Here is a 25,862-nt window from a genome sequence, read left to right on the forward strand (position 1 = left end):
CTGAAGAAGAGAAATTTGTGAACATCGAGTAGAGAGTTACGTGTCAGGAAGTCTTCTCTGAAAGGACTTTTAGTGAATGTAGCCATATATGGCAGTGAAACATGTACTATAAACAGTGTAGACAAGAAGAGAAAAGAAGCTTTTGAAATGTGGTGCTACAGAAGAATGCTGAAGATTAGATGGGTAGATCACGTAACTGATAAGGAGGTAATGTACAGAGCTGTGGCGAAGAGAAATTTGTGGTACAACCTGACTAAAAGAAGGGATCGGTTGGTAGGACACATTCTGAGGCATCAAGGGTTCACTAATTTAGTACTGGAACGAAGGGGGGGGGGGGTTAAAAATCGTAGAGGGAGACCAAAGGATGAATATAGTAAGCAGATGCAGAGGGATGGACGTTGCAGTAGTTATTCGGAGATGAAGATGTTTGCACAGGATGGAGTAGCACGGAGAGCTGCATCATACCAGTCTTTGGACTGAAGACCACAACAACAACATATGCTGAAAACTTTCTGTAATGTACAGCGTTGTTCAGTTAACAGTGCATTATCTTGCTGAACGTAGAGTGCATGTCCTACGGTTTCTGATATCTCAGTGATCTCACTGGCTCAGAATTACTTCCAAGGAAATAAGTTACTACTCGATAGCTTTTGTGTTCCAACTCTGCCACCTTCTGCAACTACCTCTACTTACACGACAGATGTGATCATCGGGTTGACATGTCACAGGTCTCCCGCCGGCCTCACAACAGCGTACCGATACAGGCCGGATTGTACACACATACAGTGGCCGATCAAAGTAAACCGACCTGTTTTCGATTTGACGTCCTGCGGATTCCATGGGAGCAAGAGGCACCACCATTTCCACCAGCGGCCATTGTTTCACCAAAGGCGGCGATGCTTCCACAGCACTATTTCGCATCCACTAATCAGGTGTCAGTAGCACGCCGAAGAAGTATCCATCTGCATGTGCCCAGCCATGCAGCAAGCGTTCCCAACCGCCGTACCAACCATGGAGAATCTACAGCAGCACCGCAATGAGCAGCTGGCAGTCGCTATAAGGGCCATCAATTCTACCGACTATAGCCTTATCGGACACAGTGCTCCTGGGCCGGTATACGCCGGCTGAACTTAGACTTTGTGCTTGTGTCAAGCAACTGCCTTCAGAGGCAAACTTAGAATAAATCAAGTGTGGTTCATCACTACAAATAAATTAGTAACCATAGTGACTCATAATGTTTCATGTGACTCTTTATTGTGTAACAGAGTATTATGTACGCGTGTCCATCATACTTACATGGACAAGAGCCGTCGTGGACCGTATGTTGTGAATTATTTCCATTGTTTTGTTGTGTTGGATGTAAAATGTTAGTTGTTATATTAACTGGGTGTGATTAGCTGCGTGTCTCATTGCACCTTGATCACCACAGACTCCTCTATCAGCTCCTTTTATTTGTTCACAATGTTTTACCTCAATTGGTCTAATACCATAACCTTTCAAAAATGTTGACATTGTTAAAATACAGTATATAGAAGGTTCATATTAACAGAAGAAATCACCAAGAATATGTTCCAGTGAACCTCAATTTCTGAAGTGCTCCTGCGTACAACAGAAAAAATGTATTAAACGTTTTGTTATATATAATTTCCTGCGTGTAAGTGTAACCAGAAATGAGCGTCTTATATCTTCCTTTAAATTATGACTGCCAGATTCTATGCAATAACGCAAAACGACGTGTACAAATGATCAAAAGCGCTGAAACATCCTGACAAATTTCCCAATACATTTCTACAAACACGCTGTGAAAATATAAAGCATAATATAAGTCCTGAAACAGAAATATACAATTTTCAGGAAATTACAATGAAGACTCTCACGAACATAGCACTGATGATACCAATAACTAGCGTAAAGTCTCGTGTCCCCTCTGATATGAAGTATATTTCCACGGGCTTCGATGAATCAGAAATTAAGCCGAAGAAGTAAGTTTTTCCATGCCGTTTTCTATTACAAATTAATTTTATTTTGTCTTCGTATTTCACACGCGGACAGTATTTAATGTGTTTGAAAGTAAATACGTGTCAACTACAGAGCCACGTTTTTGTTAGTATTACATGTACCAATGATAGAAAGTAGGATAGGGCATAAGATGAGATATTTTTATGGATATCACGTTAAAATATCTCAATTTCTTTATTGTTATGCAATGGTGACCGTCACATTAATTTCCCATTTACTATATGGCTGTAGTAGTTATATATCACACAATCATTTCTTTAGCTTGTGAGATAATCCTCTCGTATTGCCTCTGACTGTGTCTTCTTTACTGCAAAATAAGAATGTAATTCAGCTTTGCGAGAACAGGCTGCGTAATCAAATTTATGGCCCTGACAGGAATTGAGTTAGGAATCGTAGCCCTGTGCAAACTAAATGTGACGGTACCTTGCTTCCCAGCCCTCAGTGTTCGTCGTACTTTATTTATCCCCTCTTTAAAACTTGGTAACTATATATGACCTGTAATTGAATAGATGTTCAAGCTCGAAGGGAAGAGTGCTATTGCGAAAAGGATCTGTGACGTGCCCATACAGCAGTTACGGCTCATCAAAATCGTGTGATTACAATATTTAGATACAGGTTTCTCAGCTTGACATCCATCCTAATGCGGTGTGCGGGAAGAAAAAAGAAATATCATAAGAATATGACACAATGTTTCTATTTTAAATGTGTGACAAAAATCTTTAGTGTCCAAAATCATGCAAAGACAACTGACAACAGTCACATCTCGTCTGTCGCGAGACAAAGAAAACTGCAAATTTCACTGACTATTTTTGAATTGACCTCTCAAACTCTCAAAGACGTACCGTCAGTTTTCATCGTCATGGAGATCATCTTACGATAAAGAACCAGAGAACCAACATTTGTTTGATGTCCAGTGTCTTATCTCAGCCATGTCTGTATTTGATACTTAATTTGCAACAAACATTTTTCGTAGCTAGCGTCATGAGAACTCCGGTGATGTGTTTGTAAGGGGGTCTTTGCTTATATTGCATATTATCTCAGAAACCAGCAGTGTCGTAGCTTCGAATAGCGGCCCTGATGGTCCATGGAAGCTATGCTATTCATAAAATAGTTGGTGTTGAACATACTAGAATGTTGAATCGTAATATTTAAAAATATTTTATTTTCGTACGTTGAAAGAATGATCTCATGAAACAAAGTAAGCAACTTACAGTGCTATGTAAGTAGTGGCTGAGGTAAAAGTTTCTAGGGGCATAAAAAGAATGCTTGTCGCTCATTTTGGAAGTGCATTTAACTCACATTTCTTCAGACTGCAATTCTCTCATAGAGTGCAACTGACAGAGGAGAGCAACACTCAGAAACGCAAACGTCCAAAATTGTAAGCGTAATCAAGAAATTCGAGACGAACACCAGCAAAAATGTGTCAAAACGTTTACAGAAAACGGTAACGATTAATTACAAGTTCTAATAATTCTGAACAGAAAGATACACATTAGAAGAATTATGAAAATAAAGAAACTATCTTTCACAGAAACAAACCAGTTAATTAGAAGTATAGTTGCCACGACCTGTCATATCGGTTTGATCTCAATGCCGTGTACTCTGTCGACAGTTTGTTCTACTCCTCAGAAAGGTCGATAGACATATCTGGAAGAGTCCTTGGTGCTGGATGACGGAATGACATTCAGTGCTCCAATACATGACAGGTTTGTTGTATAACATTCATGTCACATGACTTCACTGGCCAGTCCATTCGATAAATACTTTCTAGGGCGAAAATAAAACCGTCAGAACAGTATGGTGAGAAGTGGTATTGTCAACCATGTAGAGGAAATGCCCATGTTTTGCAGTACTTCATTTCTGTAATTGCTGACGTTAACAAAATTTTTCAGACTAGAAACGTCGCTGTGAAGCTTCTCCACTCAATTAATACTGCTTGTTCTCACACCCCTCACGACCAGTAAACTGAGAACTTTGAACGCTGTTCTTGTAATTGTACTGCCTAATACTGAAAACAGAAGAGCGGATCCTTTGCGTAGAGCACAATCCTCCACAAGTTCACGGTTCAATCACGAGGACCACGGCCCTACTATAAACAGCCATTCTCTAATTATCCTGGATTGGAACACTTACGCACCTACTGGTACGAGCTTTCAGTATCGCGTATTTCAGGATAGAGCTACTACTTACGGAACTGTGAGCTGAGCACATAAGTGACCTTCTGGCTTAGATAGACTTCGTTATGTGTTGAAGGTCTGATCTCCGTTTTGCTGAGGAGCGATTAGCTTTAAAGCAGTTGAACTGTTAAACGTCTAACATTTGCTCTCTCGAAATCGGTAGCAAAGGCTTGAAATAACACTGTGTAACACGTATAGTCCCGCTAAAACTACGAGGGTCGTTCAATAAGTAATGCCCCACATTGTTTCTCGGAACATATTTATTGTTAAGAGTCAGAATTTGGTGACAATATACATCAAGATGTCTTGTCCATGTCCTATTTTTCTACGTAGTCTCCATCACGTTCTTTGGCAGTACTCCAACATTTTGGAAGACCGTGTATTCCTTGCTGGTAAAAGCTCCTACCATGTTGGCGTAGCCATGTTTTCACTGCATGACTGACACTCTCGTCATCTTCAAAGTGTGTTCCCCGTAGAGAATCTTTAAGCGGCCCAAAGAGATGGAAGTCCAAGGGGCCAGGTCTGGACTGTAGGATGGATCAGGCAGTGGTGTCCAACTCAGTTTGGCGATGTGTTCCCGGGTTCTCAGACTTGTGTGTGGGCTTGCATTATAGTGTTCGAGGAGGATTTATGATGGATATTTGTCCGATCGTACACGTCGGAAACCGTTCTTGGGTTTATTCAGAGTCTTCATGTATGCCTCTGAATTGATGGTTGACCCTCTTGGAATCACATCCACGAGAACGACGCCATCACAATCCCAGATGACTGTTACCATGGCTATTCCGGCAGAGAGAATTGTATTCAGTTTCTTCTTTTGTGGTGAATGACGATGATGCCACTCCATGGACTGCCTTTTCGTCACCGGCGCAAAGTGGTGCACCCAGTTTTCGTCCCCCGTAACGATCCGTAACAGAAAGGCCTCTCCGCCGGTCTCAAAAGACTCCAACAATTCACATGAAATGGCCTTTCTTCGAAACTTGTGGTCCGCTGTGAGAATTCGTGGAACCAATCGTGAGAACCTCTTTGAATATCCGAGAGTCTCGAACATTGCAGACGCACTTCCAATATTGTCGAGTTGGGATGCGTCGGTCGGCACGAATAATGGCATCCGCATGATACAGCATGTCTGGAGCATTGGCTGTGACAGGACTTCCACAGCGTGGCTGACCATAGAGCCCTGTTCCTGCATTTCCTGAGGCGCACAAACATCAAATATGAACCACCAACAAGGATGTTTGTCTACGTATATTAATGGCTTTTTAAAAATATGTGAGGTATTACTTATTGAATGACTCTCGTATGTGCCGTCTTTGCATCATCATGTGCAAAACTTAATCAAACGACTAGACACTACTCACACCGATTTCGTAAATGCAATTGACACCCAACTGTATTGAGCGAGCTCCGCAATTCATACGGTTCGTCAAAGGCACAAGAGCCGTTTCATATATGAGTAAACAATTTTGCTAGCTAAATGGTGTTCAGCCTCACGACAATAATTCCACGTGGGTGGAGCAGTTGTTCAAGATGTTAAGAGACGATGTAGACGACTACAGCAGAGGCCGTCGAGACAAGCTTCGTCGCCACCTACTAGTGAACCACGGTTAACAACCACAACGCAGAATGGCTACTATATGGGGGCAGAAGTTGCATGCTACTCTATCTATTCAAGTCAGCCTGATTACCTCAGACCTCCTGCACCAGCCCACATTATCGCGCGAGATCCCACAGTGAGGCTAACGCAGTTGACCGTACACCGTGGATGGAACCACGGTGTACTGTGCTGTACCACATTGATCTACGCAGAGTAGCGTGTTGAGACGTGACACTAATCTGTATACTGACAATAGCCCTGCCTTCAAGACTACACGCACCTCGTCCTCGTTAGATTTTAGTCCAAGATGTTTAACTGAGTGAATGCAGTAGGGCACAAACTACGCATCCGACTAACACAGAAGCACACATGTCACATGCCCCTAACCTTACAACAGCACGCAAGCCAGTTTCTTACCACACCAATTGAAGCCTAATAAATTTTATCCACGCTATTGCAGCGTCAATTACCCGTTTCTTCACATATTCGATCGTAGCAAAAATTGCGCCAGCCCTAAGACTCAAAGCAAAAACTTAAGTTAATTAGTTTAACGTACCCTACTTTCTCTCGTGGAACGATATAACTTGAGGAAGATACAATGCTAAACACACTCGGCCACACTAAATTCTGATCGACAACACAGACCGAATACAAACTCAATAATTCAATAAACCCTCTTCACGATGTATGTATGTATGTATGTATTGAACTAGGGACCTAGAAATGACGGAGAGGCTTCGTCCCACCGCAGCACTCAGTGGTTCACAACCACACAACAGGCCACAGCAGTCCACCCACCTCACCGCCGCCCTAAACCGAACCCAGAGTTATTGTGCGGTGCGGCTCCCAGGACCCCTCCCCTCCGCCTCCTTCCGGGAACGTCTCATACCAGACGACTGTAAACCCAAATGTTTGCATGGCAGAGTAATTATGGTGGACGCGTACGTGGAGATTGTGTTTGCTCAGCAGCAATCACCGACAAAGTGAAACTGGGGCGCGAATAAGGGGAACCAGCCCGTATTCGCCGAGGGAGATGGGAAACTGCCTCAAAAACCATCCACAAGCTGACTGGCACACCGGACCTCGATACTAATTCGTCGGACGGATTCGTGCCGGGGACCGGTACGCTCTTGACTATACTCTTAACAATTCATTAGTCGCAATCCCATCAACATCCGCGATCTACTGTCTTCCCCAGTGACTGTTAGAGATGGCAATTAATTAGAGCTTGCACCTACCAGCTCTAGTGTAGCCATCCCTAGCAAGCCTCAAATCAGAACTGTACTTCTATATCCCAAAACCATAGGGGAACCAATTTAAACAATCACTTCACAATTCCATTGCTTTTGACAATTAAATCTGAGTTCTCGTTTTTCTACAACATTTCCATACATAGAAACCTTATTTTCAGAACATACATACATATATAACCACTGTTCACATATTTAATACATGATAACCGCTAATTAATACACTCCTGGAAATGGAAAAAAGAACACATTCACACCGGTGTGTCAGACCCACCATACTTGCTCCGGACACTGCGAGAGGGCCGTACAAGCAATGATCACACGCACGGCACAGCGGACACACCAGGAACCGCGGTGTTGGCCGTCGAATGGCGCTAGCTGCGCAGCATTTGTGCACCGCCGCCGTCAGTGTCAGCCAGTTTGCCGTGGCATACGGAGCTCCATCGCAGTCTTTAACACTGGTAGCATGCCGCGACAGCGTGGACGTGAACCGTATGTGCAGTTGACGGGCTTTGAGCGAGGGCGTATAGTGGGCATGCGGGAGGCCGGGTGGACGTACCGCCGAATTGCTCAACACGTGGGGCGTGAGGTCTCCACAGTACATCGATGTTGTCGCCAGTGGTCGGCGGAAGGTGCACGTGCCCGTCGACCTGGGACCGGACCGCAGCGACGCACGGATGCACGCCAAGACCGTAGGATCCTACGCAGTGCCGTAGGGGACCACACCGCCACTTCCCAGCAAATTAGGGACACTGTTACTCTTGGGGTATCGGCGAGGACCATTCGCAATCGTCTCCATGAAGCTGGGCTACGGTCCCGCACACCGTTAGGCCGTCTTCCGCTCACGCCCCAACATCGTGCAGCCCGCCTCCAGTGGTGTCGCGACAGGCGTGAATGGAGGGACGAATGGAGACGTGTCGTCTTCAGCGATGAGAGTCGCTTCTGCCTTGGTGCCAATGATGGTCGTATGCGTGTTTGGCGCCGTGCAGGTGAGCGCCACAATCAGGACTGCATACGACCGAGGCACACAGGGCCAACACCCGGCATCATGGTGTGGGGAGCGATCTCCTACACTGGCCGTACACCACTGGTGGTCGTCGAGGGGACACTGAATAGTGCACGGTACATCCAAACCGTCATCGAACCCATCGTTCTACCATTCCTAGACCGGCAAGGGAACTTGCTGTTCCAACAGGACAATGCACGTCCGCATGTATCCCGTGCCACCCAACGTGCTCTAGAAGGTGTAAGTCAACTACCCTGGCCAGCAAGATCTCCGGATCTGTTCCCCATTGAGCATGTTTGGGACTGGATGAAGCGTCGTCTCACGCGGTCTGCACGTCCAGCACGAACGCTGGTCCAACTGAGGCGCCAGGTGGAAATGGCATGGCAAGCCGTTCCACAGGACTACATCCAGCATCTCTACGATCGTCTCCATGGGAGAATAGCAGCCGGCATTGCTGCGAAAGGTGGATATACACTGTACTAGTGCCGACATTGTGCATGCTCTGTTGCCTGTGTCTATGTGCCTGTGGTTCTGTCAGTGTGATCATGTGATGTATCTGATACCAGGAATGTGTCAATAAAGTTTCCCCTTCCTGGGACAATGAATTCACGGTGTTCTTATTTCAATTTCCAGGAGTGTATGTTGAAGGGAATCAAAGTCCATGACGGCATCCAGAATCTTTTGTCCCGTCACAGCTCTGAGCACTATGGGAGTTAACATCTGAGGTCATCAGTCCCCTAGAACTTAGAACTACTTAAACCTAACTAACCTAAGGACATCACACACATCCATGCCCGATGCAGGATTTGAACCTGCGACCGTAGCGGTCGCTTGGTTCCAGACTGAAGCGCCTAGAACCGCTCGGTCACAAAGGCCGCCCCGTCACAAGGGAATGTTGTCGTAAACAGGGGCATAGTCTGCATCACTTCGACTCTCATCAGTACGAGACCTGAAGCATATGCCCCCGTATACGTCAGCAGAGCTCCCATGCAGGTGCGAGCTACGTTTAACGTCGCCCATTGCTCAGGCTACCAGCTTCCATAGCCTGTTGCCTCTAGTCCCACCTTCCTTCCCATGTTGATATGATCTCTGCTCGCGTCATTGTTCTGCAGCACTGTGCCAACAGGAGTTGTTACTGGTCTCTTATGTGTCTCCATTAACCTAGACTCGTGTCCTCTGCGCATAGCTGACTCTGAGCCCGTACCAACAGAAGCAACCACTCAGAATTCAGGAATTCAGATGCTGTATCGTAGCATTTCTATATTTCTGATACGTAAGTGTGATATGAGTTCTGGGAGTTTACGTGTGAACCACTGGAAGAACGGAAACGTTTTCGTGAAACACTCTTGGGTAGAGAGCACGCAAATATTTTTTGTCTCGGGCGTATATATGCAGGAAGCATGATAAAAACTGAATCGATACTACGGCACTTGTAGAGGCATACGGGATTAATTTTTCCTTCGCCTCTCAGCAAAATGGAAAACAGAAATTAGTTGCTATTACGACCGTCATATACTCTGCAGAAAGTTGTAAGAGGACTTTTTTTGACTATGTCGCACCGTCTTTCTATATCTATATATTTTTGTATCAGGTATATCTGTTACTTTTCCTTTGGATGGCTCTAAGCATTATGGGACTTAACATCTGAGGTCATCAGTCCCCTAGACTTAGAACTACTTAAAACTAACTAACCTAAGAATATCACACACATCCATGCCCGAGGCAGAATCCGAACCTATGACCGCAACAGCAGCGCGGTTCCGGACTGAAGCGCTTGAACTGCTCGGTCAAAGCGGCCGGCTTTTCGTTTGGACTTTCACGAATATTTGATGGATTGGAGATTTTACTAACAGTAAATAATATCACAGGAGATCTCGATCAGTATGACTGTTTCAGTTGTCCTATTATGTGACTAAGACAAGAAAGCGAAATATATAATTTGACGTTTATTGTTTATATGTTTCATGATTCCATGGGCACACTTGTCATTGCTTGCAGATATGCACAGCACAACCTGTATGGGATGCAAAAATAGTCAGCTACTTTAGTAAATAACTCGTGTAGTGAATCTGTAGACGCGTTGTGCAGCTCGCCGCAGAGTCTGAAGTATTTCATTGTACAGTCGTTGGTAGTTAGTTTACAGCTTTGTGTTAACATTGCCAAGAGTCCAAAATTGTGGACAAAATGCGAGCTGGACTCAGGTTACTGATTATCTGTTCAGCTGACATCAGTGGATCCGAAGCAAACAATTGAACTCTCCAAAGCATTTCCTGGCAAAACTGAATCTCACTGTTTTAGAGGTTTCATAATACAAAAAAAAGTAAAATAAAATAAAACTTTGAGCTTCAAGAGTAGGTCGTTTAGGTGAAATAGCTTGGAATACTCTACCCATTTCTTCCATCGTGGATAAATAATTAATTTATTTCCATCATTTATACAATGAGAGCAGCAACAGTAGAACGCATATAAATATGTACAGCGAGTCATAAAAAATTTTCGGTTATAGTGTAGAATGCAAATAAATAAAGCGTTGTAGAAAATAACTACCGCATGCGGTTGCTAAAGAAGAGAGAGAATTTCCAATTCTCTCTTTCTACAGCTTTTGCACCGAACGCTGGAGATAAATGGATAATGTAATCGATAGGTGCTCCAGCCATAACACGGCATTCACAATGAAAGAACGGAGCCATTCAATTAGAACGCATGAATCGGTAGAACAATAAAACAATGGATTTATTGCCAGAGTAATCAACTAAGCAGAGAAAAAATTTCTTTCATTTCTTCATTGTGTGTAAGTTTAGTAAGTTCGGTTTCAGTAGCTGTCGTTTTATAAACTATTCGCTGGATAGTCCTTCAACAGAGATAACTATTTTTAAGAGATAAATTGATTTTTGTATCTATCGATTCTTCTCCCGCCAAGTGGTGCAACTTCGGACGTCAAAAGTTTAAAGTTTTGTCTTATACTTTGAAGCAAAATGAGGTATTAATGTGTACTCACCAAGCCTGGTGTCATCTTTTGACAAATCACTATTGTTCATTTAGCGAGGCACTGAAGAAAATATTCAACGCAATCGGAACACTAGTTTGATGAATAGCTAGGTTACTAATCTAAAACACAGTCGTAGACTGAAGCATAAGGGACTTCATAAGTACGTAGGATGTTCTGAGTTGTCAAAATTTTCTATAACAACAGATTATCAAAAGGATTCTCCTTTTCTTTTTACAAGAGTTTATTTTTTTGCATGCCAAGTGTGTTCAAAAGTAACTTGAATGAGGTTATTCGTCTATCTGAATGTTATCCCCCACAACGTAGTTCCACCTGGATATTATACACTATTCCAATGCTTTTACCAATCCCCGAAACACTTTTGGAAGTCAATCTTTGGGATAGCTTTTCACTTTCTTAGCAATGCGTTTTTATCTCGTTTTTACTTGCATAACGACTGCCATTTAGGTTGTCTTTATTTTTGAAAACAGAAAATTAATATTGGGTCGTTTCTGGCAAATATGAAGGTTGGGCCTAATTAGAATTGCTTTTGGTTAAAAATTCACGATCAAGCAATGAAGTGTGAGCAGGCGCATTAAGCTTGTGGAAAAATCTATTCTTGGATTCATCACAAATCCGGCCCTATTTTTTCGGATTGCTCCATACAAACGCCGTTCAGTTTGTAAGTAATACATCTCACTGATTGTTAGACCCTTTGGCAAGAAATAATGCAGCACTATGCTGTTAAAACAGAAGAACACTCTTATCCGCCATCTCCTGGAGTATTGCTGTGCGGTGTGGGATCCGTACCAGATAGGACTCATGTAGTACATCGAAAAAGTTCAAAGCAGGGCAGCTCGTTCTGTGTTATCCCGAAATAGGAAGGAGAGTGTGCTTCGGATATGATACGTGAATTGGGGTGGCAATTATCAAAACAAAGGAATTTTCATTGCGGCAGGCCTTCTCATGAAATTTCAATCACTAACTTTGACCTCAGCGTGTGAAAATATTTTGTTGGCACCGACCTACATTGGAAGGAATGGTCATCATAATAAAATAAGGAAAATTAGAGCTCGCACGGAGAGATTTAAATGCTCTTTTTTCTCTCACGCTATTCGAGAATCGAACGGCAGAGAAGTAGTTTGAAGGTGATTTGATGAAAGCCCTCTCGGGTAGTTATTTGTGAACTGCAGAGTAATCATGTAGATGTAGATATAGACGTATAACCTTCACGTTTGACGGAATTTGTCAAAATTTCTTCCATCTGGACGATTGAGCCTTAGCTTTGTTCTCGTTTCGGTAAACCGATATTTCATCATCTGTTTTGATATGTGTTTCAGTAGTCCTGCATTGCTGTTGACTTCATCCAGCGGATCCTGAGCAACTTACATTAGTTTCTGTTTTGTATGAAATTCAAAAGTTTTGGAACAAATTTTACTGTTATTTAGACACAAAACCTTAAAAAAAGGTTTCATTGGATGAGCGAACTGACATGCCAACACTGTCAGCGACTTCTCTTATAGTGATTCGACGATCGTTCATCATCATTTCAGTTACTTTATTCATGATTTCATCGGTTGATGATGGGCTGATGTGTCCAGGGCGATGGTCGTCTTCAATGTCTTCGCGGCCTACTTCAAACGTTTTTAGCACCTGTATGGGGCACTAACATCGATAGTGGCGTGACATAGAAATCGTACTTTTTCCGCAGCGCTTGTGCTCCGAAAATTTCGGAGGTGAGTGAGCCTTTTCCAGCAATGACATTGTATTGCTGTTTTCGTTCAGCAATGACCAAACGCTACCAGTCATGCAACAGAATGTGTGGAGGTAGTTGTCGTTAGGGTTTCCCGTGCAACAGTTCCGTACAGTTCAGTCATACCAAAATTGTACGAACGGTTCTTATTTGTGATGAATTATGAGTTTGGAAGATTTCCATAATTAATAAGACGCCAAAGAGTAAATATTAGATTTATTGGCGGAGACTGCGTGTAAATACGCAAGAAATCAGTGCACAAAACAGTATCGCCATTAACAGTCAGTAGCATCTATTGGTGGAACACGTTATTAGTTGACCAGTTGTAAAGGTTACCGTGGATTGACATAGCGTGATAGAATGACTTGGAAAAGCATTTTGTCGATCACAGCGGGTCCTGGTCTGGTTAGACAAGGATGTGGGCACTTAAATAAAAGCGTTATCTAACCTCAATTTCTTATATTTTAGCTTACGGAATCCATATGAGAGTGCCTGATTCGGGATGCGGGACCATTAGCCATTCAATGTGGTTTTGGAAAGCTGTCTTCATCTACATCTGCATCATCACTCTGTATTTCACAAGCAAGAGTCTGGCAGGTAGTCCATCGAACCACCTTCAAACTATTTGTCTAAGGCTCCACTCTCGAACAGCGTACGGGAAAAACACTTAAATCCTTCCGTGCGAGCTCTGATTTCTCTTATTTTTTTATGAGGATCATTCCTCCCTATTTAGGTGGGTGCCAACAAAATATTTTCACACCCTGAGGAGAAAATCATTGATCCAAATATCATGACAAGATCCTGCCCAACGAAAAACGCCGATTTTTTAATTATTAGCATACCAATTCGCGTATTATATATCCGTGGCACTCTCTCCCCTGTTTCGCGATAATACAAAACGAGCTGTCCTTCTTTGAATTTTTTCGGTGTCTTCCGTCGATCATATCTGATGAACATCCCATGAACATCCCACTTCGCATAGCAGTACTCCAGGAAAGGGCAGACAAGTGTAGTGTAAGGAGTCTCTTTAGTAGCCCTGGTGTATTTTCTAAGCGTTCTGTCAACTGGGTCGTGTTTACTTTACCCTCAACATTATCTGTGTGATCGCTCCAACTGAAGTTATTCGTAATTGTGATCCATAAGTATTTAGTTGAGTCGGCCGGTGTGGCCGAGCGGTTCTAGACGCTTCAGTTTGGAACCGCGCGACCGCTACGGTCGCAGGTTCGAATCCTGCCTCGGGCACGGGTGTGTGTGATGTCCTTAGGTTAGTTAGGTTTAAGTGGTTCTAAGTTCTAGGGGACTGATGACCTCAGATGTTAAGTCCCATAGAGCTCAGAGCAATTTGAACCATAGTTGAATTTACAAGCTTTATATTTTTGTCATTTATCTGTAACCGCAATTTTGAGGATTCTTTTCAGTACTTATGTGGATGAATTCACACTTTGCACTATTTAAAGTCAGTTTCCACTTTCCGCATCATACAGATGTCTTGTCAGACAATAAAGAGAGACAGAGGAGAAGGTCCACATCACAGCTAGCTGACAGCCGGAACCAGGGAGAGCGTCCAGTCTTGGACCAACACTCCAGAAACGGTCTGCAACCAACAAGGGATTTCTCTCCTTCGCTCCATAATGGCTTTTCAAAGTGGTGCATGGGGGATTGTAGGCCAGTAGTTTCCAGCAATTTGAGGAAAAGTTTAGAAATAACGCTAAAAATTCACGATACCGTCTAGATTGACTAGCCACATAAACATTCCTTCCCCTTTCCGCAGGCCAGCTGATAGGAGAGGCGTGAACCACGTTCCAGACCTACAGCTGGAGAGAACTTGAGCCTAAACGGCAAGGTTCGCATGACGGGCTTACAAAAGATGGTTACAATGTAGTGGTAAAATGTTTAGATGCTACGAGAACAAGTGTCGCTATAAGTTAGACAATCGGTTTTTCTTAGAATTTTTATAGTCAACTGAAGAGTGGGAAATGGACAAATAGAGAATCAAAATAACCGAAGTGAGGTCTAGTTGGACAAAAAAGGGTGTAACTGCTTGATAGTATTCAAGAAAATTAAAAAATTCAATTACAGTTTGATGGAAACTTCTTTCCGAATTATCATTAGCCAAATTTAGTATGCGTCGGTGATCCGTATTCCCCGCCTAGCCCGAGTAACGCTAGAGGGAATACGTCACAGACATTCAGGTTCCAGGCGACAGACGCGCAAGCAAGCACGTGACGCCCCCTGACGAGTGTTTACCGATATACCGCAGCGCGGCAATTGCAGCCGGTCTCTCACTATTCACTCAAGCCTTAGTTAGGCGCCACTCAATAGCAGAGTTTCCTACCTCTCCTCATTTATGTTTGTTATTGGGGTTGTTTATGCTTCAGACGACTTGGCTGTGCTCTGGACTTGTGTAGTTCATCGCGTCATGTCTACTGTTATCCATATCTGGAATTGTCTGTTTCGTTCCGCTGGTCTCTACGTTACTATCAGTGCGGGTTATCATAAACTGTGCCTCTACATAAGCAGCATGCGAGAGAAAACAGAAGAGTAAGTAATGCACAAATGGGGTATGAAACAGACCAGCGTTATGAGTTTTTTTGCAAAAAAAGATTTAAGTAGTTGTAAGAAATCAGGATAATTAACGAAAACTTAACTAGCGATTTGAGGGAAAATTGGAATACATCACGAATAGCTGCTGCTACCTATGTGACTGAAGTGTCTCGAAATTTTTGAAATTTCTGTTAAGTTCCTATGGGACCAAACTGCTGGGGTCATCGGTCCATAGACTTACACTCTACTAAATCTAACACAAACTAACCATCACACCAATGCCCTAGGGAGGACTCGAACCTCCGACGGGGTGAGCCGCGCGAATCGTGGCAAGGCGCACCAGACCTCGCGGCTACACCGCGCGGCAGAGTGTCACGAAGTTCATCTCTTCAAGGCGTAGTAGTTTTGCACATGAAAAGTTGCATTGGTGTAACATTTAACTATTAAAAAGACTTTCTTCGATTGAAGTATTAAAATCATGGCATTTCGGGAACAGAAAATCCTAAGAAAACGCTTCTGTAAATGTCTCTGTGGTAAAGCCTCGGTGTTTTCTAAGCTCTATAGACGACCATTGTCGCTCCTGCAGCCTTAAGCGTTTCTCAGTTGAAAACTGGCAACAGGGGCCGGAAAGCGAACACCCGAATTGTCAATCACAAAAGGGATGCAGACGAGGCAACGGTCAATTGCTATATCCATGACATATTCAGGCTATGGCAAGGCAGTATGGATAATCAATCAGTTGTTTCAAACGTGACTGTATAATATCTCGGCGTAGGATATTAATGAAAATCTCTTGTCTTTTCCCGATGGGTGGCAGTGTTATCGAATAAACTACCAGGATTTTACAAGTAGCGGACATGGCCACAGTGAGGAAGTGCATTCGCTTTACACGGAAAGAGCTGACAAGAATGTGCATACCCTGTTCGAATGCCACCCATGTATGGCAAAAGAAGTACTAGCATACACTTGGGAGCTTGCGGACTGCACCTCTTATGGCGTCAGCAAGATCCAGAACGCAAGCTCTGCTGTGTAACAGTTTGGAAAATCTGTCAGACTGTCGGAAGCTCATGCTACTGACAAGGAGGAGAATAGCACAAGATCTATTTAAATCTGACAGAGAAAGTACTGGATTCAGTTACATCTTCGACTCTCGCAAAACGACTCAACTTAACAACCGACCCTAGGAGCAGACTGAGACTGAACATTGTTGGTATTGTTGAGGAAGCAATTCGTTGCCCGCCAGAGGAAGATGCAGAGGAGAAAGCGGGAAACCAGCAGGGTCATCGAAACTCCCGACTTCCAAAAGCGAACATGAGTGCCGTGGAGCAAGTGGCTTTCTGAGCACAGAGAGATGGTGCTGACACTATGGTTCTTCCAGCAGACAAAGGGAATGTAATAATGCTGATGCACACCAACGATTACCACCGAAAAACTACGCTCGCTGCTAGGACCCGTCTCACAAGGAGCTTAAGAAGGATCCAAACACAGATAACCAGGAAAACGATCGCCCAGATACGCCAGCAGCAGTGAAGAAGGTGCTGTATGCTAAGGTGCCAGCGACAACATGCCTATATGGAATGCCTATAATTTACAAGCAACGGGTACCTCTCCGACCAATACTCTACGCCTTTAACTCGCCCAATTACGGGCTCACTAAATTTATGGCGACTTTCTGAAGCTGCTTGTGAGACACTGTAGTCATCACGTGAAGAACTCGGCCGACTTCGTGAAACTTCTTTTGGAAATGCTACTACAAGGAGATGATGCTCTTGACACCACATCACTCTTCGCGAAAGTATTTCTTAAGGCACCTTGGCGCTGCTTACTTAACGTTTCCAGAAGCAAATAGTTAAACTTTTTGAACATGCACTGATGACCACCTACTTCCAGTGCAACAGAGAGCTTTTATCAACAGATGGATAGAGTGGCCATGGAATTCCCATGGCTCCCGGAATCACAGATTTCTGCATAGAACACTTTGAGGAGGTGGCACTTCAAACCCTTTAGCGAAAACCTCAAGCACTCCTTCCGCTATGTTGACGCTAGATTTACCGCGTGGAAGGATGCCGTACAGGCGGTGGTTGAGTTTCTGGGTCGCTTAATAGCAACCATCAAATCATTTCATTCACTATGGAAACAGGAAATAATGGTTGTCTCCCTTCCTTGGACATATTAATAAAGAAGAAGGCAGATGGAACACTAGGGCAAGCAGTGTATAGGAAGAGGACCCACACAGAGCCTTACCTCTATGCAAAGAGCTGCTACACTGGAACATCTGCGAGAACAAAAGCCTCCCAGACGAACTATAAAATCTGAAGGAAGTGTTCAGCAAGAATGGGTACAGCTAAGCACAGATTAGAAAGACTTTCAAGAGGAGAAAGTATGTAACAAATTGGGAAGAGGAGGAGGGACCGCTCTTAACTAAAATTGCGAGGTTACTTGAAAAATCCAACATAAAAACCGTCTTCAAACTACTGCCCGAGACGAAGGAGTAACTTGACTTGACGAAATACCCACTAAAATTCAATGTACTTGGGACATACAGCATCACCTGTGAGTGTGTCCTCCAACACGAATGCCAAACGCGACGTTGTATTTCGAAACGCTGCGAGAAGCACATTTGGCACGTATGACTGGGACACAGAGAATTCAGTGGTAGCAGAGCACAGGATCAAGAAAAAAAAGGCCAACGCTGTTTCAGTTTGGACAACTGTTGAATGTAAGCCATTGTGGGCATAAATATTTTAAAAAATAGGAAAAGGTACCAGAAAACTTGAAGAATAATTGCCTTGCACAGTTTGTACAAGTTGCGGCCTAGTTAGTGAATCTAGTAAAACAGAAGATGAGAGTGACGTAGGGAATGGCACTTTGAGACAGAAAAACGAAAATGCGGAAAAGGAAGGTCCAATAAGTGCTTAAAACGCCACAAACAAGCATTGACAAGTGTGCTGATTAGCATACCTACAACCTGCTACATTTGTACTGTCCTCTTTGAAATGGAGATCTCTTACGAAGCAACAGAAATGCACGTTTTAGGAATGCTCAGGAAACACTTGATTCAAAAAGTGATTCTTTGCAGTCAACATTGGATGCAGGCACAGAAGATCTTGAGAACAGGTGTCTTGAGTTATTGCATTCTCCTGAAGCTCTTAGTGTATTGTGAAGTGAAGTTGTGAAATCAGGTTGAAACGGCGAATACATGAAATGTATTCACACTTGCAAATACGAACAATCATAAGCTGCATAAGGGCGTGACGAAAACTAAAATTTGTGCCGGACAGGGACTCGAGCGGTCGCCTGAACCACTTTGGCTATCCTACCACGAATCACGGCCAAAGCCAGGATAAATGCGATGTTGCAGTACCTGTGTTGTTAATATGAATGATACAATGTTCCTTCGGACGTGCATGCATGCATGTCCGAAGGAACATTCCATCGTTCATCTTAACAACACAAGAACTGCAATATCGCATTTTTCCGTCTGTCCGAAGGAACACTGAATAGTTCTTCTTAACAACACAGGCACTGCAATATTGTGAAACGACGAAGTTACCACCACTGCAGATCCTGAATTTGATGTGGACGTGCGTCGCAACATATCAGCTAATTTATTCCGACAAATGAAGAACAGAAAGTCAGGCGCGAAGCACTCTCAATCGAGCAGACATCAATCGTGCATGACCGTGCGGTTCTAGACGCTTCAGTCTGGAACCGCGTGACCGCTACTGTCGCAGGTTCGAATCCAGCCTCGAACATGGATGTATGTGATGTCCTTAGGTTAGTTAGGTTTAAGTAGTTCTAAGTTCTAGGGGACTGATGAGCACAGATGTTAAGTCCCATAGTACTCAGAGCCATCAATCGTGCAGACGTTCCACCTCTACGTTTGATAATTTCTGGAAGCACTGGAACTGGAAAATGCTTCGTGTTCAGAGTGACGCGCGAATTCTTGCGAACTGCTTACAGAAAGGCTGATTCTGTTCTTATTGCTGAGGCAATTGGTTTTGCAGCTGAGAAAATAAATGGAATGACGTGTCATTGCGCTTTTAGGATAAGAAATGACCAGAAACATCAAGACAATTATATGTTATTGCCTGCAGAACAACGAGAGAAAGGAGTTACTAAATTCAGTGACGTTCATTGGATCATAATGGGTGAATACTCAAAGATTTCATTTGAAATGTTAGCTTTAATTTGCCGACGGCTGAGACAGGTAAAACGACCGACGAAATGGTGAATTCGGAAATTTAAATTTTGTTCTCATTCGATATCTGTTTCAGTTGCAGCCTGTTCTCGACTCGCCGGTTTCATAGTATCCCAAATCTTACGAGCATACTTTTAACCTGTCGCACCCCTCCAGTTTCGTGGAACTCCATCAGAGTATGCGACAACAAGAAAATGTCTTCATTGAACTGCTTAATCGATTTCGCGAAGGCGACTTCACTTCGGATGGCCTGGATGTCCTCTACAGCAGAGTTATTTCTAAGGGAGATCAGAGTTTGTGAAGTAGATGCTTCACATTCATCCTTCATAAGCAAAGTACATTGCCTGGAACCAGCAGATGCTTACAGAACTGGCAGCAAAAGTTTAGAAAGTTTGCGTCGTAGATGTGTGCTCCTAAATGTAAGAGGATGCAGGATAGCCAACTCTGAAAAAGCACTGTACACGAAACGCCGATTATTGAGGTGGACTTCCTGATGAAATCAGTACTGAAATCGGCGCTGAACTTTTGCTCAAAATGGTTCAAATGGCTCTGAGCACTATGTTAGTTAACAGCTGAGGTCATCAGTCCCCTAGAACTTGGAACTACTTAAACCTAACTAACATAAGGACATCACACACATCCATGCCCGAGGCAGGATTCGAACCTGCGACCGTATCGGTCGCGCGGTTCGAGACTGAAGCGCCTAGAATCGCTCGGCCACTCCGGCTGGCGAACTTTTGTTCAACGCAAACATTTCAGTTAGCGCTGGTCTCATCGATGGCGCTTTTGGTGAAATTCATGAGATATTCTTGGACGCCCCGAATGTTCAAATGAGTGTGAATTCCTAAGGGACCAAACTGCTGAGGTCATCGGTCCGTAGACTTATACACTACTTAAACTATCTTAAACTAACTTATGCTACGAACGACACACACACCTATGCCCAACGGAGGACTCGAACCATCAGCGGGAGGGGCTGCGTGGACGCCCCGAGATCAGCTTTTGAAAGTTACAAACCACAGGATGTTCTAGTTCGCTTCAACGATCCTCTCAACGTTTCAGCAGATGGTAAATACCATCATGTTACTCTACCGATAGCTGTAGATTATGATGGCAAATTCAGCACGAAAATCCAACGACTTCACCTGTTTTTGACATTGAGCTGGAAAATAACCGCTCGTAGGTCACAGGATTTCTTTGTGTTCAGGTCTGGTCTACTTGGGCAGACGAAAATTCGTTGCTGGTGAAGTATATGTGGCGTTGGGCTGATTTCGATTTCTGGATTCTTTTTTCATATTAAATGAGATTGGTTAAGATCGATTCTTCTATGGCTACGGCTCACCAGAAGTTTTCGATGAGTATGATCGTTTGAGGGGCCTTCCACCGTTAGATGTAGAGCAACAAAAGTGGCTCTGAGCACTATGGGACTTAACATCTTAGGTCATCAGTCCCGCAGAACTCAGAACTACTTGAACCTAACTAACCTAAGGACATCACACACATCCATGCCCGAGGAAGGATTCTAACCTGCGACCGTAGCGGTCGCGCGGTTCCACACTGTAGGTCGGCCATCTCATGAACTGAAGGAGTAACCACAATTACACTTCTCATCACTTTGCGAATTGTTGATTTCTTTCTTTCATGTTGAAAGATTAAATCACTGCATAAATGAAACTTATCTGTTTTCTCTTCATCTACATACCCTTAATCATAATAGAATTCCCATCAACAAATAAATATATTGTATATCATGCCTTGTCAAAAGGAAGCTGAAAATAAGAAGTTGTAAAACTTTCAGATATTAAGTAAAAGTAGTCTTAAAAATAGGGAATAAATTACGTTTGAGAAATATTTGAACGTCCATTAATGGTGCTCGAAATGATGTACTACAAATGAAGTGCCAATTGAGAATTTAAAGTTCGATATTTAACTTATGAGCTTCGAATTTGAAACACTGAGGATATTTGTCTGGTAGGTTATGTAACCGTGCAGTCTGCTGCGTCGTAGTCTTGACGTATTTCTTTCATCTATGTTTGAAGGTGTCGGCTCTCCACGGCAGTTTGATAACGTGAGAAATGTTGTGAATTGGCAGGAGCCAATTCACGGGGTTTGGAGGAAGCCGAAAGGCACGCGTTTAAGCTCACGCAGGCTGGCGTGAGGTCTGGAAAATGACAAGGAATTATACTATCAAGAAAAGTACGTAGCTGCTGGAATACTTAACTTTAATCCATAATTAGTGAACATCTGTCTGACTGTACATGAATCCCAAGATAAATAACAAACGATAATGGCGCCTTGCTAGGTCGTAGCAAATGACGTAGCTGAAGGCTATGCTAACTATCGTCTCAGCAAATGAGAGCGTAATTTGTCAGTGAACCATCGCTAGCAAAGTCGGCTGTACAGCTGGGGCGAGTGCTAGGAAGTCTCTCTAGACCTGCCGTGTGGCGGCGCTCGGTCTGTAATCACTGATAGTGGCGACACGCGGGTCCGACGTATACTAACGGACCGCGGCCGATTTAAAGGCTACCACCTAGCAAGTGTGGTGTCTGGCGGTGACACCACATTCCTCCCCCGCAAATCGGCGTACGGTTGTGTTATAAGGCTTCCGCCCGCCGTGGGGAGGACCCCATGTTGACCTATGCGACGAGGTGGGGAACCTAACAACAGGCGAGGCTGCGCCACCCGCACCCTGCCATTCGGTCCGAGGGGAGCTAGGAAACGCCTGAAAACCTAGTCCAGGGTGCACGCCAACATGCGGTGTATGCGCCCGTAGAGAGACAGGAGGGGCCGAAGGGTCGACCTCCATCGAGTCGGGGCACCCGACGGGCGAAGACGTCCTATGGTCCGGAGCGGGCAAGAAGTCCATGGCGGAGGACAACGGGTCACGGGAAGCGATCGGCGGCGCGTGACCCAGGGAGGCGCCCGGCGGTTGCAGCGACGCGTCCACTGCGGGCGTCGCCGGCGGAAGAACAGGCAGCGGCGGCGGCGGCGGCGCGTCGCCATGGGGCAAAATGGAAGGTAGCGTCGGTAACACCTGGGGCTGAGGCGAGCCAATAGATGAGTCCCCAGGGCGCTGACCGGACGGCACCGTCGCTGAAAGCAGACGGGGAGAGGCAGAACCCGTGTGACGACAGAGGCGCAGCTGATTGAGATGCCGACGCGCCTCACCAGAGGCCCCCAAAACCACATACATAGCGCGGCCGAGGCAACGAAGAATGCGCCCTGCGAGCCAACGCCGTGAATCTCGATAGTGGCGGTAGTAGACAACGTCGCCTGGGGCAAAAGCAGGTGTCTGCCGCTGCACAGGAACCTGATGCGGCGGATGTAGCAAAGACATCAAGGATCGATGAGGACGACCGTGCAACAACTCAGCCGGCGAGCGACCATCTGGGGGCTGAGAGCGATACGAGGACAAAAAGACCAATAACGCGTCCTCCCGAGAATGCGACTCTTTCAACTTCAACATCTGTGACTTGAAAGTCCTGACCAAACGTTCAGCGGCACCGTTTGACTGAGGCGAAAACGGCGCGGATGTCAGATGTTGAATACCATTGGCCGTGCAGAATGACTGAAATTCTTCGGACATGAATTGTGGGCCATTGTCGGAAACAATAGTCTGTGGAAGACCTTCAATGCAAAAGACATCAGATAATGCTTGGATGGTGGCAGATGACGTCGTGGAAGACATCCGGACAACAAAAGGAAAATTACTGAATGAATCTACCACAACCAACCACCGAGCCTTCCAGAATGGACCAGCAAAATCGATGCGTAAGCGTTGCCAAGGGGAAGTGGCTTTCGGCCATGCAAAGAATTTCCGCGGCGGTGCGGATTGTTGTTCGGCACACGCCATGCAAGAAGAGCCCATATTCGTAATCGCAGCATCGATTCCGAACCAAGTACAGTGTTGACGAGCAAGTTGTTTCGTTCTCACTATACCCCAATGTCGTTGGTGGAGAAGCCATAAGACAGAGGACTGTAACGAACGTGGGACCACGACCCTGGACTTATTATCAGAACGCAACAGCAAAAGACCACGTAGAACAAAAAGTCTCTCCTTGTGAGCAAAAAATCGGCGAACCAACGGATCCTCGATCCGTGACTTTGACAAGGGCCATTGCGTAGCAACAAAACGCTAAACGGTAGCAAGGACAGGGTCAGCAGCTGTGGCTGTAGCTATGCGACGAAAATCAATCGGAAACGATTCGACCACGTCATCGGTTTCCGCATCAATGAACATGCAAGCAAGTTCGGAGGAATCGAATGCTCTATCCTCAGCTACAGGCAAACGGGACAACGCATCGGTGTTTCCGTGCTTAGCAGTAGACCGATACAAGATATCGTAGCGGTACTGCGAGAGGAAAATAGACCAGCGAATGAATTTCTGCGTGGTACGCGGAGGCCCAGAGAGAAGCTTGCACACGTCCAATCACACCTTGTGATTCCAAATCGTTTAACGTTCTGGCGACCTCATCATGCAATGCATGGGGAACATTGCGCGCTCTGAAAAATTTCGGTTGCGCGTTTACTTTCAGTTCCAAATGTGCGGTATAGTTCTTAGCGCAACCAAGGCCCGGTGCAAAAATGTCTGCAAATTCTTCACATAGACGAGAAACACTGTCTGAAGGCGCAGTCTGGTTCACTGATAGGACCTGGTTGACTATAGACAAGTTAAACAACTGAAACAAATCGAAACCAAACAAGTTCACTGTAGAAGACGAACGAAGGACGTAAAATGACAAGTTTTGTTTGTCCCTTGTATGTTGCGAGAAGGCTGCACTGTCCTAACACAGGGATTGCCTGTCGTGAATAACTACTGAGCTTAACATTTGCGGCACGCGACGGAGGTGTGCCCAGCTGTTTGTACGTGTCGTGATTGATCAGTGAAACTGCAGCTCCGGTATCGAGCTGGAATGGTATCACTGTGCCGTGAATGGCCAAGTCCACAAAAAGTTTATTGTCCTGCTGGCGACAAGAGCGACTGTCTCATGCAACGGGAACTGACACTGGTACAGAATCACTTGCGACTTGAAGGGGTTTCCGGCGATGTCGACGCACACTATTTGTGGGACGAGCACAGTCACTGTTAGAGAGTGGCACTGGGCGGAGTGGAATGAACTACATGAATTTCCATGGGCGAAGGTTCACGAGCCTGAGTATTCTGGGTTCGATTCCGATTCCGGCGTGAAGCAAAGGGCCTGGAATGGTTTCGAGCGGCCGATCGGACCTTTTTCTGGCAAACACTTTGAACATGTCCTTCTTTATTACAGAAAAAGCAAAGAGCCTGGCATGATGGGCAATTCTCACACAATTGTCTAATAGCACACCGCGGGCATGATTTTAGGACTGCATTTGCTTGCTGGCGCTGGACACGCGGCTGAGAGCTTGGCGGCAGCTGCGCGGACGGGCGCGAGGGCTGTTTACTGTTCCGTGCAGCTCGCCCGGCGGGCCGGTTAACCTGACACACCGGTGGCGAAGTTGCAAATGATTCCTGAGCAAAGTCAAGTGTGTCCTGCCGATCCAATATGTCCATCACTTGTTGAAGGGAGGGATTGACCAGTTTCAAAATCTGTTCCCGTATACGAACATCAGAAACGTTCTGTGCAGTTGCATCACATACCATAGTATCTGAATAAGGGTGTCCACATTGACACTCAAAAGCACAAACCCTAGTAACGCCTTGCAAAGTTGCAACCCACTCCCGATTAGTATGACCAGCCATACGTTTTGTATGAAAGAAGGTAAACCGTTTGGCAACGACATTGACTGATTCTTTGAAATATGCATCTAATGCAGACAAAATTTCGTCATAGGACAGAGTTGCTACGTCGCGTCGTCGGGGAAATACACTCCTGGAAATGGAAAAAAGAACACATTGACACCGGTGTGTCAGACCCACCATACTTGCTCCGGACACTGCGAGAGGGCTGTACAAGCAATGATCACACGCACGGCACAGCGGACACACCAGGAACCGGGGTGTTGGCCGTCGAATGGCGCTAGCTGCGCAGCATTTGTGCACCGCCGCCGTCAGTGTCAGCCAGTTTGCCGTGGCATACGGAGCTCCATCACAGTCTTTAACACTGGTAGCATGCCGCGACAGCGTGGACGTGAACCGTATGTGCAGTTGACGGACTTTGAGCGAGGGCGTATAGTGGGCATGCGGGAGGCCGGGTGGATGTACAGCCGAATTGCTCAACACGTGGGGCGTGAGGTCTCCACAGTACATCGATGTTGTCGCCAGTGGTCGGCGGAAGGTGCACGTGCCCGTCGACCTGGGACCGGACCGCAGCGACGCACGGATGCACGCCAAGACCGTAGGATCCTAC

Source organism: Schistocerca piceifrons, chromosome X, assembly GCF_021461385.2.
Source record: "Schistocerca piceifrons isolate TAMUIC-IGC-003096 chromosome X, iqSchPice1.1, whole genome shotgun sequence".
NCBI lineage: Eukaryota > Metazoa > Arthropoda > Insecta > Orthoptera > Acrididae > Schistocerca > Schistocerca piceifrons.